The 20,201-nt window shown below is 35.4% G+C and overlaps 1 long non-coding RNA gene across 1 annotated transcript; it reads left to right on the top strand.

Moving 5' to 3' along the window:
- Positions 1–8,652: 8,652 nt before the first annotated feature.
- LOC134161801 (uncharacterized) lies at positions 8,653–18,913 on the top strand. The gene is made up of 3 exons (XR_009964093.1): positions 8,653–9,077; positions 15,611–15,705; positions 18,428–18,913. It is a non-coding gene; the product is annotated as an uncharacterized LOC134161801 (long non-coding RNA).
- Positions 18,914–20,201: the final 1,288 nt, after the last annotated feature.

Genomic DNA, 20,201 nt, shown 5'->3' on the forward strand with positions numbered 1-20,201 from the left:
AATTAATTCTTACAAAGAGTAGTTAATATGCATTTGTACAATACTTTAGGGGCCCATTACTTTAACAAAATTCATCAGTTTTAAACGAACCTGAATATAGATTTCCACATGGGAAAATTAATATACTGTTAATGTCTCTGAAAGTTGTAAAGCACACAGAAAAACAAACAAACAAGAAAATCAAATGAAAGATCATGTTGGTTCAAGAGGTTCTATTTTCCCTTCTGGTTTATGAGACATTTCTTCCACTGTTGTATTTGTTTTAAGACCATTTCCTGCGCTTTGTCACAAATCTGCCTGAAGAAGTTACAGGCAAGGCTTCTGAAACTGTGTATCACTTTTTGTTAAAAAACTTGTTTCATGTAGAGAAATGGGAAGCTGAACAACAGCTCCTCTGAACAACAAACCTCTTTGGTTCTGTGGGTAGAGGAAACCAAACAATCTTCTCCATGTTAATTTTTTACAGTACTGCTTTCACCAAAGTAACATCTGCCCAAGGTGGGATTCATTTCAGCTACTTCTAGATTTCTACATATTAGGTGTTCAGAATGCATCTAAACTAGACTACTTTTGCTGCCTTATAGTACTGGAGAGAAGTAAACATTTAAAGGAAGTTCATGTGACCTAATTTAGTTTAGTTTTGGTTGAGATGTATCAGAACATACATTTCATCGCTCATACTATTTCCTAAAAAAGATGCATCTCCTGTAGGTAACTGTACATGCCAATCTGTTTCCTCTGCAAATGACTTTTTAGAATAATTATAAGAGATGGGTGAGAGGAAAGAACTGAATTTTTACTTGTAAAAAATCAGCTACCTCTTGTCAGCAACATCTGAGACTTCAAAATCACACTGTAATGACTCAATACTTGCCTTTATTCTTAGCAGCTAAGACTACTGAAGTGATGGCCAGCAAGCAAAATATCTGGGCATCAGTGAAAGTCATCTGAAGAGACCAACGGGAGCCTCATATAAGAGCACACAAAAGAGAACGGTTCCCCTGTGTTGGTGGTGCAAATGCAGACACCAGTCACCCATCCACCACCAGCTACACAGCACTACTCAGTGCCCATGCTCACAAGAAGTAGGCCAAAAGCCACATGGTTTATTAAAAATCATAACATGACACTGGGAGAAAACAAGGGACTCAAAGGCTACCACCACCATTCTGCTTATAACAAGTAATTTACTAGGTAAAGCTTGCCAGATTATTTTAGTTATAAGGCCATGTATCATGCTAAAAAGAAAAGTTAGAAAAAGAGTACCTGCCACATCCTTGCCCTGAGTACTCTTCCATATGCAATCCAGGGGAACTTTCCTTCTAAACCCCAAATCTGTTGACCAGTTTTAACTCCCAGCATGCAAGCAAAGAAACCAAAAAACAACGCATAGCAGAAGCAAGCTGAAAGTGTTTCAGTACCACCGGAGATTTAAATAGTACAAGCACTGGAAGGTGCATAAAATAAGCAAAAGAGCAAAACCATTATACCTGCAGTGTATCTTTCTTTCATTTTTACCTTGAATTGGTTCACTATTCTTTAGAAATGATGCACTTCAACTTAGCCTTTTCCTGGGTTCAGCAGTAGCAGTCATTTTTCTCCTTAGTAGCTGATGCAGTGCTGTGTTTTCGACTTTCAGACTGGGAACAGTGCTGATAACACTGATGTTTTTAGTTGCTGCTCAGTAACGTTTACTCTGACCAAGGACTTTCTGAGTTTCATGCTTTGCCAGGGAAGAGGGGAAGCCGGAAGGAAACAGAGACAGGACACCTGACCCAAACTGACCAAAGAGGTATTCCATACCACAGCCCGTCATGCCCAGTATATAAACTGGGGACAGTTATGCGGAAGGCCCAGATCACTGCTCGGGTTAGGCTGGGTATCGGTCAGCGGGTGGTGAGCGGTTGCATTCTCTTCCCTTGTTATTTCCCTTATCACCATTATTATTGGTGGCAGCAGCAGTGGTTTGTGTTATACCTTAGTTACTGGACTGTTCTCATCTCAACCCTTGGGAGTTACATTCTTTCGATTCTCCTGCCCATCCATCCGGGAGCTGGAGGAGGAAAAAGTAGGGGGAGTGAGCAAGAGGCTGCATGGTTCTGAGTTACTGGCTGGGCTTAAACCACAACGCATTTCAGAATCAGTGGGCCAAAGTTCACCAGAACTTTGCTGAATTTCTCCCTCTGAATTTTTTATTCTGCTTTTATTCTTTGGATTAGAATAGCGCTGGTTGAATTCAGGAAATCATGGGAAGCAATCACTGAACAGCTTAGTCACCATTGTCTCAAATATAGAGTACTTATTCTGTTAACAGTTCTCCTGTATGGCTCTCCAGTGTCCAAAAGTGTTTCCCTGGGCTAGTGCTGGTGACCATGCTGTGTCTTCAGTGCTACAGGTAAGCTGCATGTACGCCAGAGATAACTATACCCGTCAGGTTTTATTCATTCAGTGTAGGGGAAAGCATGTTACAGTCTTCACAAGAACTTACTGGGGAACATTTCTCTTTTCCTGAAAGTTCTGAGCCTATATCCTTTGTATAAAAAGCAGTCGAACTTGCCAAGAAGTTAAAAAATATTACTGATGCTGAAAAGAACTTTGTCATAAATAAATAAAGTAACTTTTTAGTTTGCACTGTCTTATAGTTTCTGTTGTTTTAACTTGGGTCATAATTTTCACGATTTTCAAAAAGTTAATTTAGGGGTTAAAATAATTACTATATCTCATCTAATTTCTGCTATCATTGTATTCCATCTACAGTTCCTGGGTGTTTCATACATAATCTCAGCGAAGAAAGTGCAAATGTGGTGTATCCACAACATCTTCAAGAAAAGGCACCCCGGTGAGGCTGGTGAACGGATAGAACAGTTCTCAGATAATAGAAGAGAAAGAAAAAAGAGAAAAGTCCAACAGTCTGAACAGAAAAGAGAAAAAAGTCCAGTCTGAACAGAAAGACTAGATGATCTTTCGAGATCCCTTCCAATCTCTAGCATACTGTGATACTGTGATTTCTTCCTGCACTCTCTCCCCATTCATCCCTGCTCCATCTATGTATTCACTGCCTGGGAGTATCCAAACAATCTTGTTCGTTTTCCTCAGTGAGAAAATGCAACTCTCTAATCCAGCAATCTCTCTCCTTGTTTTGTTTTTCTACTGGATTAGGGGTTGGAATTTGCTCACTCAGGAGAAGGATGAGCAGCAGAGCAGGCTCAAAGGAGTGGCCTTTCAGAGGCAGCAAACAATTATACTGGTTCAATCTGTCTTGCCTGACTGCACCCTGCATCAGATCAAGTACCACATGGTAAAACACACTTCTGCTGTGTGAATAAGCTAACAAACATTTTCTATGGGATTCTCAATCTGTTTTTGCTTCTGTGATCCTGGCAAAGAGCTCCCTGTGATCTATGACTGAGCCTCTGACTTTCTTTTTTACAGTCCAATTATGATGCTGCAGAGTAAGGAATAGGTCTTGCAGATTTTCAACTCTGTCAGTACTTAAAATATGGATTGGCTATTGTGCTGCTTTTGACTCTATATTTGGACCAAAATTTTAAAATGTAGCATAAGTTTAGGGCCCCCAAATCGGCATAAATCTGGCACTCAGAAAGGTAAAGTGCAATTTTTTTTTAAGATATTGTTAGATGCACATATCTTCTCTAGACAGACAGGAGTGCAGGAAGAAGGTCAGAAAAGAATAAGAAGATTGGGGGAAGCATGAGTGCATTTCATTTGTGTGCAGGAGCCCTTGAAGTCACAGAAACACAGAGGAGGCCACCAGTGCTGAAAATATGATCTCGGTCTTATCAAAGCGGCTTACCGGAAATAAGATGACAAAAGTGAAAGCAGTTTTCTGAAGTATTCTCATGCTCAGTAAAATCTACAGCAGTAAGTTCAGTGTTGAAAGAAACATATGAAAAAACAAGGGATGTTTTTGCTTGGAAAGGGGCTTGTTGTGACTACCTGTAGTAACAGGTAGCAGAAATGAAAACATATTATGCATACATAAAGCAATTTCTGAGTGACTATGAAAGGGTCCTAAAGACTAGTAAAGGGCTTTTATCTGTCAAGTTAATACACAGTCTGGAAACCCTAACAAACACAAATTAGAAATAGTGATTACCCCAATGAAACTAGTTTGCAGGCTGCCAAAGATAGTGGCTGTTAATGATGGGGTCTAATCTGATGGACATATTTACTCAGAAGAATATTACTGAGATTTACCAGTTTGAGAACAGTGTCAACTCAGGAAAACTCTCACAGTGCTGTGAGATGGCCAAAAAAGCAATTCAGAGAATGAAAAATCTGCTAAATGAACAATCATGGTCAATAAACAATATTGTGGCAGTGTTGAAATGTACAGTTATATGGATAGGCTTTCCCAGAATAGATGATTTATTTTTGCAAGTAAATTTGAATATATAGTTGATGTTTGACCTTACTGAGGAGTATAACAGAATACTCATAGCTGGTATTTCATAGAACTGTAGAATCATAGCATGGTTTGGGTTGGAAGGGACCTTAAAATGCACCCAGTTCCAACCCCCTGCCATGGGCAGGGACACCTTCCACTTGATCAGATTGCTCAAAGCCTAGTTCAACTTGGCCTTGAACACTGCCAGTGATGGGGCAGCCACAGCTTCTCTCGGCAACCTGCGCCAGTGTCTCACCACCCTTGTGCAGTAAAGAATTTCTTCCTAATGTCTAATCTAAATCTACCCTCTTTCAGCTTAAAGCCATTCCCCTGCGTCCTGTCCCTATATGCCCTTGTATTTCAATGATAGCTACTGAAAGGAAGGCTGGCTTGAATTTCAGAGCCCTGTTGGATTAAAGTAACTTCACATGTTGTTCTTTTCCTCTCTGTTTCAGTTGCTTTCTTTCCACGCTATCCATGAGGTAACTCTGAACAGACATTTAAAACAGTTGGACTGCATTTTGAAACTATGTAATTTAGAGCATTTACAAAACCATAAGAAAATATGCATTTTTGCTTTGGTAGGTTTCATAAAAATATAAAACAAATATAATTGATAATGGTCTGCTTTGCTGAGTAGAGAATTCTGTAGAACAGCAAATTAGAAGTTTTGATTTCTCTTTCCTTTCATGAAGAACCTTAATGAAGAACTTCTGCTACTTATTATTAGCAACTATAATGCTAGTGTCATATGGCATGTGACACTAATGTTACAAAGTACACAGCCAGCAATCTCAAAGTCCAGAGTTGTAGGAAACACATCAAAGCAGTGACACTCTTAAACTGTTCTAACCAATCATACATGTTTCTTTCTATAATTTTGGGGAAATCAAGTCATTCTAACCTTAGTGAGTATGGAGGATACTTGGTTCACAGCTCTGATATTCTAACATATAAGTTAGAAAGTTTAAAAAAAAAGTTAGAACCTGAATATATTTTAAATATTTTAAAATATTTAGTTTTAAAATATTAAGCCTAAAAGGTCTTTCTCTTATATGAATGACATTAGTTCTTAAGTGATGGGCTCTCACCTCAACAGCCTTCCCAGTTTCTTGCATACAATAGAATAGTTAGGGTTGCAAAGGACCTTAAGACCATCTAGTTCCAACCGGAAGAAAATATCCAATGCAGCATATATCTGCCTATGGAATAAAGACTGAATTGCTGTAGTCCTCAGGGTTATAATCCATAATTCTGTCAGGAGTATAGAAATTTAGAAAAATAACTCTAGGAAGCTGAAAAGCAGGATTACTTATACTAGTTGTTTTCAAACTAGTCATGGACTACATATGGTGTTCCAGACAGAAGATAGAAGGCCAGAAATAAGGGCAAGGGCAGATGGACTTCTGCCCCAGGGATCCCTGGAGAAGACTGGGAACAGAAAGGTGTTACAGCTCATTTCATCTCTGCTGACCAACCAGATCCTTCCAGTGTCTTCAGAGACTTTGACCCCAATTGCTCACTTGAACTTTTATGCTGAGATTGCTGCATCCACTCACTTCAGAGAGTCCCTTTTCCCTGCAGTTTGAAACCTTCCCTAAATCTGTAAGTATTTGAAACTTCCTCATCCTTGGGGTCAGATATCCACTAGCAGCACTGGCAAAATTTTATATTCCTAGCTGCAGTCCCTAAGCTTCTAGTCCCTCTGTCCCTTTCTGGCATGCTTGCTAACAGCGAGCACCCTGGAAGGTGAAATATTTGGAGGTCTAAAATAGGACAAATGATGCTGTTATTGAAATGTGCTTATTTTTTTTTTACCTTTTTTCCCCTTTTCCTTTATTCATCTCGGAGTGACTCACTCCAACATCTACATTGTGGGTATGTAAAAATAGGAGAGACAAATCTCTCATCTTTAAAAATTATTCTTAGATTGTAGATGACTTAAGTACGAGATAATGACAGAGAAGTAGCAGGGTGGTTCATGTGATTTGGTTTGATTCAGGACAACCTAGCAATCAGCACTTAGTAGTGCAAATGTGATTTCAATACATTTGCCATTTTTCAAAGGCAATTTTCCTTTTTTTTAAAGGGAATAATAGAGTCCCTGTAATGACTAAATTTCACTTAGGCCTTCAAATGCAATTCATTAAATTAAAAAAAAAAAAAACAAAACATTATAAAATTGGTGAAACCTTTTATATTTCAAATGTAGTGATGCTAAAAATCTTAGCTTATATCTCAGCAATAAATTTGATTCATAAGTATGTGTAAGACCCTATTTAGTGATGTCTGGATACAGACATTAAAAGTCTTCTTTCAGATATTTTTTGCAGTGTTTTCATTTTCTGAATCTTAATCATGTGATATTATACACTCAGAAATCATTAAAGGGCTCTGGATATGTGTAAAATAAACTGTTTCTCTTGTAAGGAAGGCCTGAATTAGTGGTAGATCATGCAGGAGATGTACAGTGCATCCACTTAGATGTCAATATGGTAGAAATTTATTTGAGCAATGATTTCCAAATATAAGGAAGATGGGAGTTTCCTGGGAAGACAAAACATAGGATTGGCCTTAGTAACTAAGTAACAACTTCACAAACCAGCACAAGTCAAAAGACAAATTAGAATAAAATAAATTTTATTAAACTCTTCAAATTCAGCATTTCTATTTCTTTAGTAGATGAAACAACTGAGCTTTAATTTGAAGTTGTGAAGACAGTCCCTTTCCTTCTTCAGTATGTTATTACAGGTGTTTTGCCTGCCAACTGTTTTTTTTAAGATATTATTTTACAATATTTTTGTGTTTCTGTCTTTTTTGTGTTTTTTTTTTTGCTTTTGTTATTTATTTGCTGATTTCAGCATGGAGTTGTTCTGAAACTGGTCAGTGATAGAATGTTCTGCAACTTCAACAAGAGTAATACACAGAATACAGTGTGTAAGTTTGGACCCTAATATTTCCACTATTTATATAATTGATGTATTTATTTCTTCAGTGGAGTATGTATGATTGAAAATGGCAGGAAGATCTTTTTTAGGACCTGAATCTGCAAACATTTAGACATTATCCTTTTTCTTTTTTAATATACATATTTATAAAAGAAGCAGTTCAAACACTTATAAAAAACAAGAGACCAAACTTCAACCTGCTCACTGAAACCAGCATTCTTAGGCTTAAAATGAATCTTTTACATATACCACTCAGCAACTGCTTTTGATATAGAATGCATGTGCAACACTCAACACCTGTTCTGCCTCATTTCTAGGAGGGTGTATTTATCTCTGTTTCCAAAACAGTTAATCTTCATGACTCCTGATACCTTTTTTTTCTTTCCCTCTCCACACCTGAACTGCATGAAAAATGGCAAGGCATCTTCATTGGCCATGAGGGGGAGGAAGCCACCATTTTAAAGATCTTGGGCTGTATAAAACCAGCAAATAACCATCGCTTATTCTGGATGCGGATGCCTGCCTTAGAAGATCCAGCTTTTGTCTGGTCACACAAGCTGCACAACTGAAATAAGCACCGGCCAGACAAAGTACTTTCCTGCAGTATTGTAAATATCCAGCCAATTATGAACTCCGGAGTTTTCTAAACCTCAGCTTCTTCTACCTTTTACTCTGTTTTAAGCTGCATGCAGCCTTCCTTATTTATGCACTCTACTCACCAGCCAAGCATGTTAAAAAAAAAATTGCTACATTCCTTTTTGAGAAAGGCTTTGCTACCTCTTCCTTGAATGAATGCATTCGCATAAAAAGTGAGAAGACAGGCAGTGGATGTGAGGGGAATACAGAACATCTGGTTCTCAGCCTTGCTTCCCTACTGTGTATTTTCCTGTCTGGAGGATCAATATAATAATATAGTTCAACAACAATGCTTCAAGGTCCCTGGAAAAACAGCATTTATGGATGATTAAATAATTGCAAAGTGAAATTCCTCTAGAAATATTTTCCACTGAGCTGGGATTAAAACATTCATAATAACAGGAGTTGATCTGATCAAATAATTTAAATGTTTGCGATAGTATTAAGAAAGCATGAAATGCACACAAAAAGCTTCCTTATTCCCTTTTTCTAGTGTGTGTAGCTGACTGAAAAAAAAACAGGACTTGTTTATCTTAGAACATATGACCATGGAGATCTTTTAAATCGACGTGTAGATTTTCATTTACATCTTGCAAAGGGTAAAAACCACACTAGTTATTGCCTGTAAATCCACTTTGTACTCCAACTGGGAAAGCTCTGTCTTTGTCAAGCATCATGGTCCAAAGATAGTTAGTCCTTTGAATTAAAGGAAAAAAAATCTGGGGAGTAAATTGCTTACTTAGGTAGAAAGGGTGAGGATTATTTGATGCCATGAAGTGATTTTTTTGTTTATTCTCTGGATTCATTGCATAAAGAGGACTTCTGTAGATTCTCAGAGACTGCAGGGTAAAGTGAGGAAGCTAAGGAATAACTATTCTTTATGGAGCTGAACTGGGGTGGTGCTGGAAGATGAGGGCAGGTTGACAGATTTACTGAGCTGATTGATGGAGTGCAGAAGCTGGGCTAGGGTTGAAGTCCAGCACTTTTAAATGTTTCTCAATCAGCTCTGGCACAATGATAGGTGAATGAGGGAACTGGTGAGCTACTGAGAGAAGGGGTAATTTAATGAGAGTAGATAACAAGATGTAAGGGAAGGAGAATTTACTTATAGCACAATAATATATTTTTCTGAAACAGATTTTGTTGATATAGAGAAAGACACTTATTCACAAAGGACAGTGCTGTGGCGAAATCGCCATACCACCTGTTCTGGCTAATACTGTGTTTTTAATGACAATGAGTCAAATAGTGTAAAGATAGCTACAGGAATGGAAAGCTTTTGCAAGTGCTAACTGCATGCACGTATTTCTTGTCTTTAGGGTTGCTTTTTGTTTCTTTAACAATATAACCTGTGGTGGTGTAGGGACCCATTACTGACCTCATTCGTGGTGTTTATACTGCATTGCTAGCATTTCCACTGAGTTGTGGAACAACGTTGCACAGGGTCAAAACTAAGGCTTTTAGAAGGTCTATGTTTTGCATTCATTCTGTGATGAAATATGCATAGATACACTGTCACTAAACTTCTAATGAACTGCTGTTTAAAACATTGAACACAGAAACCAAGATGAAGTTTATACTATTATGTAATTATCATTGACATTTAATGTAATTTACAATGACTGCTGCTTAGGCCAGGTGGATACTAAGCTGCAGCTGTTCTTTAAACATTATTCTGTACTTAAATATTATTCTGACCCTCCAGAGTAAGTTCTGTTTTGCTTAACTTCCTTTCAAATCACTAACTCCTCTGTAAAAAAAAATAATAAAAAATTAAAAAATTAAAAAAAATCATTTGCTGCAGTACAAGGCAATTAGCTAAGAAGTTACATGGACTTATTCAGCTTTGATTTTCATCTACCATGAAATGTTGCTGCAATAGAATATGTTGCTGTTATCTTTAACTGGCAGGTACAGTTTGCAGAATTATGCATTTCACATATTTCTTGTAGTTTTGTGGAATAAAAATTATTATATTTGCATTTTTAATTACAAATGTACAAAATCGCATACAAAATCTTTAAAGGTATGTCAGGATATTTTTTGTCAAAGGTATTTTGGATGTTTCCTAAGATAAATATTTTCATTCTTTCTTTCAATTGCCTTCCAGACTGCTAAGGTCCCTCCTGTTACGAAAATAACACGTAAGGGCACAGTAAGATTTCAGCTCAAAACTCAGTGAACTTGTGGAACAGCTGCCTTTGACTTCAATGGACTTAGAATTATTCTAGGATAAATATAGTTAAACCTTAGAAATATATTCGTTATTTCAGTTTGGTTGTCAAAAAAACTTTTATATGAAAATTTTTCATTTTTTTTTTATTTTAGTAGGCTACTCGCTTGTTTTGACGGTTTTAATGTCTTTCTAACCAATTCCAATAATATCAACAACCAATATGCCTCAACATAAATGTAAGTATTTGATACTGTATACTCCAGAAACTTTCATCATCCAAGAAGTCCACTTAAATTGCCCTTTAGATTTTTATGTGAGAGATGATATAATGAACATATTGTTTTAACTCTGGCATTACCTTACCCTGAACAATTCCATTTGATAAACACTTTAATGAACTGAAAATGGGAAAGAAGCAATGTCTTATTGAAGTCAATGCTTGTTAGCAACTAACCCATGTAAGATTGCAACCCTTAACTTATAAAACACTATGAAAAGGACCAGATCCTCAAATGCCTTAAGATAAAAACCTAACAGTATAAAAACCTGTATGGAATTTCTCCTTTCACTGTTACGCACAGAAACGTGCTGTGTACATGTCTGTATACATGTAAGCTTAGACATAATAATAATAATAATAATAATAATAATAACAATAATGTGCTAGGATTATAGTAATGTTTACTGATATATAGTCGAGTTTAAGTGATATATGCACATAGAATAATGTGTACCATTTATATTGCTCAAGAGGAAGATGAGTGGAATAGCTGAGCTGCTTGTGGAAAATGTCAAGATTATCTTTCTCACCTGCATTCTTTAAAGCAAGTAGGAGTTATGCTGCCCATGGCAGTGTACCTACAAGAAAACTCCTAAGCCCTCCTCACCTTTCAACTTTTGCTTACACCAAAGAAAACCCAAGTTAATCCCTGTAAAAGCATATTGATTGTACATGAACACAATTCAGGAAGCAATATAAATTTTTAAGCACATGGCCACAGTTTTAGATATGGTTTTCATATTTGACTGCTAATTTTTGGTACCCCATTTTGAGACATCCAAGTTCACTTTCCTGAATCATAATGCTTTCTGGGAGAATAACCAGCTTTTGTAAAATAGAGAGCTCTTTCTTAAAGAAGAATGCAAAGAAAACCCCTGAAGTAGTCAGTCCAATCCATGGATGAAGCAGCCTAAAGCAGTCAGTCCACTCGATGAGTGAAGCAGCTTGATGCATCAATAAGTACAACAGTTTTTAACAGGAGTAACTTGGGCTTCAGTGAGTAAATGAAATATGGAATTCATAATGATATGACACAATGCCTCAAATTAAACTGTCTTCAGAGAGCTGATTTTCAGTCTATAGCTTTCTTTCTTGAGCAATGAATTCAGTTTCTGAGACTCAGGTACCTCACCTCATCCAAATCAGTGTGTAAAAGCCCACTTCACTGACTTAATAATAATAGGAATTGATACAGCAGTAGAAGTGAACTCAGCACTTCATGGATAAGTGTCTTAGAATAGCGTGACCTCAATACCACTTACCATCTGAACAGATAATTAAGAGAGAAGGGACTTGAAAGTGAATTAAAAATTCAAGTGGATAGAGCATTTAAAATCAACACATGTTCTACTTGATTATTTATTTGAAAGATTTCTATTGTCCATTTTTGCTCTAGCACTGTTGGGAAAAGTTTGGGATGTATAGACTGTTCTGCAAGAATATGATTAAAAGGGTTTTAGGGGAAGAGGCATTACATAAATCAGCAAGCTCATCATAAAGAAGAAATGGGTAAAAAAATATTCAAAAAAGGTTTCTTTCTAGGCAGAAAGGATTTTTTTCCAATTCTATAGAAATGCATCTGAAATATGCCTGGATTTATATTCAAAGATTACTTTTTGTCTACAAAGAAAAAGCCCAAGTTTCGTACTTGGTTTTCAATGACAAGTTGAATTTTTACAGTATACACATAATTGAAAAAAAAGTATTTTTTTCCCCAGCCTCCTTTAAAATTAACCATAATAATGTCATTTTTTTCTACCTAACTCTACATACAGACCTAATGAGCAAGAGAAGAAACTGAAAGAAGAAGAAATGTGCATAGTCATGGGCTGAAGTTGTGGTGACTCTCTAAGGAAAGGGATCTGCCATTGTAGTCTGGATTAAGTTATGCAAGCCTATTAAGAAAGTATGTGGGATGGTATCTCCTGTCTTAAAAGGAATATTTAAGCATAATCACCATTGACATTGATCATTTAAGAGGAGCTGGATGAGACCCTGGAAAAGGAATACTAAACAGAATAAAATGGAAAATGATTCACTTCTGGAAGTAAATAAATACTATAAATGCAGGTTAGATTTCAGATGGCAGGCTAATAAATCTATGGAACACCATATACCTGAGATATTTTCACTCTTAAAAAATGGATCAACACTTATGCTGTCTGACAGTTAAACAGCAAAGTGGGCACATAGTGCATTTTATGCACACGTTGCAAAGGATTGTGGGTTATCTGAAATCTATCAAACTAAAACTACTTGGGATGTTAGGTAGATTATAGTCATTCATTCCCATGGCCTTTCATGTAACCTGCAGGGATGACAGTAGCCATGAAGTCAACCTTGAAGTTATTAGGCACACCTTAGTAACCTTAATCTAGGTTTCCTGCTAGACTTTGGAAATTTGTTACTACAATACACCTTGTTTACACCTTCATTACACCTACTGTTTCTGTCCTGTGTAAACTGCCACTATGTAGAGTGTTCCAGCATCCTGCATCTCACCTCTTATTACATTGTAGGCATTACCTACAGGTAAAGATGTTCAGCAAGTCTCTACTTAACCAATAAATAGGTATGGAAGCAGTTTCAGGTGTAAAGAATCTAGCAGTGGATATACAATCAAAATGGTCATGTCAAAAGTTGTTGTCAGGCAAAGAGGCAAAAACACCAGAAACACCAGAAAAGTAACAGGACAGGTCACTGGACAGTAGTTTCTGCTAGGAAAGGCATCCTCATGGAAATAGAGTCTTTGAGTATACCTGAATCTGCTGCTACGTTCAGAATCATAGGCCAATTGATGTGACATAGCTCTAAATCATCCTTAGCTTTTCTTTTTTTTCTCCTTCCTTAAAGAGTGATTTTTAAAAACACATGTTAATTGCTAGTATTACTTTAGTAGAAGCTGATACAACAACTTCTTAACAATTCACATGTAAACCTATAAACAGTCTCCGTCTATCTGAGGGGCACAACAAGAAGGACTTGCTACAGCCTTTTCTTCAAAGGTGATGGCAGTTCATCTAGAGAATATTGCACAAGATCCTTATCCATGCAAAAGTTTTAATTGTGCCAATAGTATGTTATGGCAGCCTGAGAGCAGCCACTTGTTTCATAGCGCAAGAAGCAATCTGTTTTGTTATTCTCAAAATACTTTTAATTTAGAAGGAGAACTAGGATGAAACAGGGGTCCTTGTGTACCTTAAAAATGCCATCCTGAATGAACAACTTTCATGATGAATCTCCTAGGTTCTGTTGGTACTTCAGAAGGTGTTAAAAAAAGATTCATATATTCAGTTGCAGTTTCACTTCAATATGAATATGAATAAGAGAAAATGATCCTTCTTATTTTTATGTTACATGCATTTGCATTAGTGGTGTGATGAAAGTGTTTACTTTCAGTTTCTCCAGACAATCCTCCTTCTGCTACATACACACTACATGTTTAGACTGCCACAGACAGTTGTTCAAAATTGGTAATGAATATCATTTTTAAAGGGAAGTAGAATTTGCAAATAAATTGATTTAATGTATTATTTGTTGATATTGTAGAGCTATAAATATTATTCTCCAGCATCCAGACCAGGGTTATGAAACCCTATGAGATCACTTAAAGACAAAAACATCTTGTGAGAAAATTAAATAGTGGCCTACTCACCCTACCTTTCAATATTTAGCCTTTACTGTGGTACTGCTCCTTTTCTTTCTTCCTTTTTTTTTTTATTTTTTAATTTTCCTATTCTTGGTTTAATTTCCAATAAGGAAATGAAAGTTTTAAAAGTTAAATAGAATATGGCAAAAAAAATTTGGTTGCTTAGACTTTCTCACTGGAAAATGTTGGAAGCAAGTAAATAAGAAATAGAAATAGGAAAAAGGAGAAACACCTCAATAATTTTTTATATTACAAGGATGTAATTTTTTTTAAGCATATATGTAAATAATTTTTTTTTCCCTTATATTCTCCATTTTTTTACTTCTCCTTATTAAAAAAAAACAGTAAGGATGAGCAAAGTAAAAATTCCAAATGGTATTCCTAGCTGTATTTTCTATTAAAAGATGAAAAAAACCTCCACGTCTCAAGACCTATTACATATTTTTATAAGGAAAAAAAAAAAGAAAAGAAAATCACAGGAAGCTAACATATGGATAAAGTCCTCTCTCCAAATAACCATGAATAAAAATATTTATTCTAGAGAAAAACAGCTGGCAGTCACACTTATTAATAAACAGCATTTGTAAAAACCTTTTTTTCCTTTAAAAAATAATTCATGTTTTATTTTCATGTATTTTTTTAAGAATGCTTAGCAGTTTCTTAAAAAAAACAAACAACCAAAAGAGTTCTTAATCATGAAGTTTACTTTTGTCAACAAAGCCTTCCTATTTGTTTTGTTCTTATAATTGGAAAGAAGTGCCACTACATGCATCTAGCTGTTCTCACAGATGTAGTTCTCACTGAATTTCCTTCACATTACTTGATCATCCTTGATTTTAATGGAAGCTAAATGTGTGATGTGTTCTGCTATTGACATCAGTAGATCGAGGGGAAGAATTAATAAAACACACATTTACCCATATGAAATAAAGGAAGGCTTCTGAGACTAAGGTGAAATATTTATAACTGGAAGGAAAAAGTACGTTTCCTAAAAGAAAACCAGCATACTGATGCTGTATTTTGACCGAATAGTCTTTGTATGAATACACTAAAAAATTGGTGAGTTTGTAACATTGAAATTCAGCTTAGGACAAAGTGGATAAATACAGCCATATACATTACAGGTACCTTTTAAAGACAAATACAAGAGTTACTTTCTCATTGTTCTGACTCTAGTCGTTGCAATATTCACAAAGTACACTGTGCAGTACAAGAGAAGCTGTACATATAGGGAACAAAGAGACTGCCAGTATGAGGAGAAGATGAGAGACAAGTACAATATTGTTTGTATGCTGAAATATAGGTCCTGATCGCTATATCTACCTGTTATGCTTGACTTTATTTGGCCTGTGTTAGCAAAACACCTGACTAGATAGGATTTAGGATAATCTACCAATAACTGTAACAAGAGTTTTGAGAAATAGGTTAGGTTATTTTCTTTTAACTCATTTTTTATCTGATTTTATAATTTCTAAGAATTTAAAAACAATTTGCTTTTTTTTTTTTTTTTTAGAAAAATATGGAGATTAAATGTTTCCAAGCTCACAGTTATTTGCCAGATTTCATCCAAATTTGTAAACAGTTTTGTACCCTAAAAGTTCCTTTCTGGTAAGACCTTTCCCTGAGTATTTGAAAAATGAAAATAAAAAATCTCTTGAATGTGTACACAGTCTTACAAAACTTGGCAAATTTACCATACTTACACATTTTTTGGAAGTAAAGATCACTGAGGAATTGATAGCACTGCTTGCCTCAATCCATTTTTAGACTGTTAGGAGTGCATTTCAAAGGTAATGAGTGGATTTAACTCCCTTTGACTTAAAAAACAAGAAGCAGATTTTCTTTGAACGCCAGATTTAGTACAGTCTCATTTAAATCTGAAGTAGGGAGATATCTTGTAGTCAACCAGATTTGAGATAGTTTGGTCTTCACTTCTAGCAAAGCAGCAAATGTTAACAATAAAGTATATGATTTCAAGGAAATGCCCCTGTGGGTGTCCACACAAGAATAAATCAGTGGAAGAAGATGCTTGAAGGTGTTAAAGTATTCTGTGTATGCGGTGTGTAGTTGCAATTTAAAGGCTCAGTTATAACTTTTCTCAGTCAAAACCTCACTACATGTGTACGTTTCTTATTTTAATTTTAGTGGGAGAATTTGCAATTTACTGCAAAGCTATTTGTCATCTAATCAGAATCTTTCAAAATTAATTCAAAAGTATTTGAAGTCTTGGTTTTGCTCAAATGAATCAGCCATTTACTGTATGATATCAAGGTCTTCATATATGGATATGCTGTACTGAAGCACTATGATAATATTTCAAAGAGCGTATGTATCTTCTAGAGCCAGGAGGATATACTACTATATCCAAATACTTTACATAGAGACATAGGGCATCCCTTTAAATCACACGTACTGTCTTTCAGCTTATTTTCCATATAGGATGCAAATATTCTTCCCCATTAGGAAATATTAGTCTATTATTCTCATACATGCTTGTAAATCTTGTTGTGAAAATATTGTTTCCAAAGATAAACTGGGTTATGTCCCTCTCACCCAGCTTCATAGGTCTGTGGTTTATATGTGTATACAGACTAGCTAGTAACACAATGCTCTCTTCAAGGTCAATAGAAAGCAACAGCCAATGATTCATCTGACCTATTTTAATCATCTATTTTAGGATGAGATGACTCATGCTGTGAAAGTGCCAATTTTACTCCACTCACTGTGAAAAAGTCTTGACAACTAGCTAACATGAAAATATCTGTACTGACGATGTCTATATTTGTGGCCTCATGAATGCCATTCTACGTGTCTATCTTCAGAACTCTTTGATTTCCCCAGCCTTTATTTATGAAAATTCTAGCCATCCAATCAGTGAGACAAAGCAGAATTCTATGGCACTGCTGAATATGCATATACCGCAAGTATAAACTAGTTACTAGCATAATTTAAACAATCTCAGTGAAGAAATTCGTGTGGCTGGCTGTATTCTGCAAGTCATGTTTCAGAGTAAAGGAGCTTCAGAAACAATTATTTTATCATAGAAATTTGTTTCATGATAAAATGTTTTGGTAAGGGATAATTGCTATTGATATATGCTATTATATCTAAAAAGGCACACCCCTTCCTTTCATATGAATAGATGTAATTATGTATTTGTAGAAGTGTAGAAAAAATTGTATGGATTCAACTTCCACTGTTTTGATAAGACTGACAGGGTTTGCACCTTCTTAATCACACCATAAAGTTGAAAACAGTGTTTTGTATGAAGACCATCCTGAACACAGTCTGTATTTAGTGTATGATAGGAACCAAAGTTGTTTGACAATTTATAAAAAATGCAACCATTAAATATTTTGACAATTGGTTACACACAGTAAAAGGTAGAACACTGGAGATGAATTGGCCTTTTAATGTCCTCCTTCCTGTGTTTAATGAATGTTACCTTTAGTATAATGATATCACTTATCTTTTTGCAGTTTACTAGAGGGACGAATTTTCATCAGGAATGTGGGAAACTAACGCAAAGATTTCTAAACCTAACTTCTTACTCTGTGTTTCAAAATCCTATGTCAATGCTTCAGCTATTATTTAAGAAAAATTTCTAATGAGGTATCCCAGCTGTTGCTGTATTTTAGTTTTGTTCAGAACAATTTATTGTTATTCATTAAAAAATTCCATGTTTTGATAAGTACAGATAACTGTTGCTCCCTCAATATCAAAACCTGGTAACAGCTGAAAATTTTGTATTTTCTGAAGTACAATAGCAATGTTTAGCAGTGTTAAACACTACTGAAACTTGTATTGGCATGTAAGTATAGAGATTGTGAAAGCATCCATTGTCTCAGGTTTTACTGCAAATGAGCTAAACAAGTTAACTGCAAGCTGATGATAGCTGCCTATTTCGCAGGGAATCAGAAGTATGGTACAACATTATGGCATATAGCAATTAATTTTAGAAACAAGCAAACTTCCCTCTATACCTTATTGTTCTTTACTGGTCTAGAAGCTCAAGTACATGGCTGATTAAGAAAATGCATATTTATTAACATCTTATATAAATAAATAAATGGTGTATTTACAGGAACTATCAATGCTTCAAGCCAACCCATAAAGTGAGCAATATGTTTAGCAGTATAGATGAAAGGAGTCTGGCCCTTCAGCCTGTGTCTTAGCTGGTGTAGATGCTGCCAAGGGTTCTGTCTTCAAAATTGTAGTTTTCTACTTTGGTCAGTCCTATGGGTCTGTATGAGCTGCCTTGCAATTCCTACCTTTGATTGTTTAATTTAAGAGGTCAGATGATTTACTAAAGTTCCTGTCTTTTTTGCAGAAGTCTGAAGAAAGGATTATCAAGAGTAGCTTCACCCTGCTTTAGAACAGAGTTAGATACAGTGGTTCATGTGCTAGTCTGTTACTGGCTTTGTAATCTATTTCCTAGAGTTCATTCCATGCAAAGGGCTTTTGAGCACTGTAGATACATGGTTTTCTTGTATTGTTTTCAGAAGTTGGGTCTGTGAAACTGCCAATAATTCTTTACTTGTCTTTTATGAGTTTTTTTACTCCTGGCTCAATCCTGTAAGGACCTGGGAAACTCTTAAGATATGCTGATCCTGTTCAAGGTCTATAAGAATCTGTGGAACTGGAGGTCATTCACTGGATTATGATATGACATAAAATCAGATCTTTAGTGAGCTAAGGGCTTTCTATTTAAAGCAGATATATTTGTGAAACTTAATATCCTCCACTTTATTTTAATAGGTTTGGATATACACAGATAATGAACAACAGTATCATATATAAAATAAGCAAAGCTACTTCTTCAAGAGATTTGTAACAATAAGTTAAGGAATAATACAACTCCAAAGCACTGTTACTTAGGAAGAAATACAAATATGTCTAAGAATTTGTTTAGTGTATGTCTAAGAACTTGTTTAGTATCTAATTTCTGTTGTTTTTTCCAACTTTAATTGCATTCTAATTTTCTAATTAATTTTAGAAGGAGTACTCATGGAGATACCTATTTATTAGTGAATTTTAAGATGAAGTGAAGACCATAGAATCTCTGAAAAAATGTGAGCACAGTTATAAATAATAGCATGTCAACATCAAAATAAAATGTTATTTATTGTTATTAAAGATGTGCCATTTTTTTTTAGAGAGAATATGCTCTCTGAAGCATTAATAAATATAGGTGTCTGTAAAAAGTCACTGACATTTTAGCTGTCAACTTTAAAGTTTTCAAGCTGAGGAACACGTTGCATATTTGTTCCCTGTAGTTTGTGAGGATGCACTGGGAGTGTTAGAGGTTTGATGTCAAAAGAAGTCAACTATAGCAGAAGAAGCTGCTTGAAAGTGCCATAAAGTTAGAATCAACAGAGTATAGCTGTAGCTTTTGAAGAAGAAACAGTTGGAGAATGAGAGTCTGTTAATTCAAGTAGTGCACACTAAAAAACATACGGGTACAGAAATAAACATAATACACTTGTAAGCATAACTATGCTTATATCAGATACTGTTAACTTTATTGATGATCATGTGATTATTTAGTGAGGGGAATGTTAATCATATCTCCAAGCAGAAAATGTAAACTAAAAATTTATTTTAAAAAAAGGAAGAAAAATTTATGATTGCTGATAGTTTTTACAGATACATGTAATGCCCTAACCTACACTGATGTAATTTGATATATTCACTTCTGTCATTAATTTCTTCAGCTTTGTAATACTGTTAATTCTCATAAGAGCTTCAATTTTTTCCCCTTACAAATTTATCTTTCATATACGTCCAAAATTCACCTGGTCATATGATGATATCTACATCTACATCTGGACTAGTCATTTACATCTGACAAGAAATAGGCAATAACCCTATTTTATCCGTTAACTTTTGCAACTAAAAATCTGATACCTCTTTATGGTCAGAAATATGCAACTTCATATTTCCTGAACAGCTTTACTCATTTATAGATTTACTCATTTCATGCTTACAAAAACTTTGCCCTACTGATGCTATCCATTTTATTTCTAATTTGATATAATTTCTTCCACTTGATTTTCTCTAATAACTTTTTTTTTTTAAATAACTTTTCATTGAAGAAGCAAGAA

The sequence above is a fragment of the Pezoporus occidentalis genome, unplaced genomic scaffold (assembly GCF_034315485.1).
Source record: "Pezoporus occidentalis ecotype Australia unplaced genomic scaffold, CSIRO_AGI_Poc_V1 ctg18, whole genome shotgun sequence".
NCBI lineage: Eukaryota > Metazoa > Chordata > Aves > Psittaciformes > Psittacidae > Pezoporus > Pezoporus occidentalis.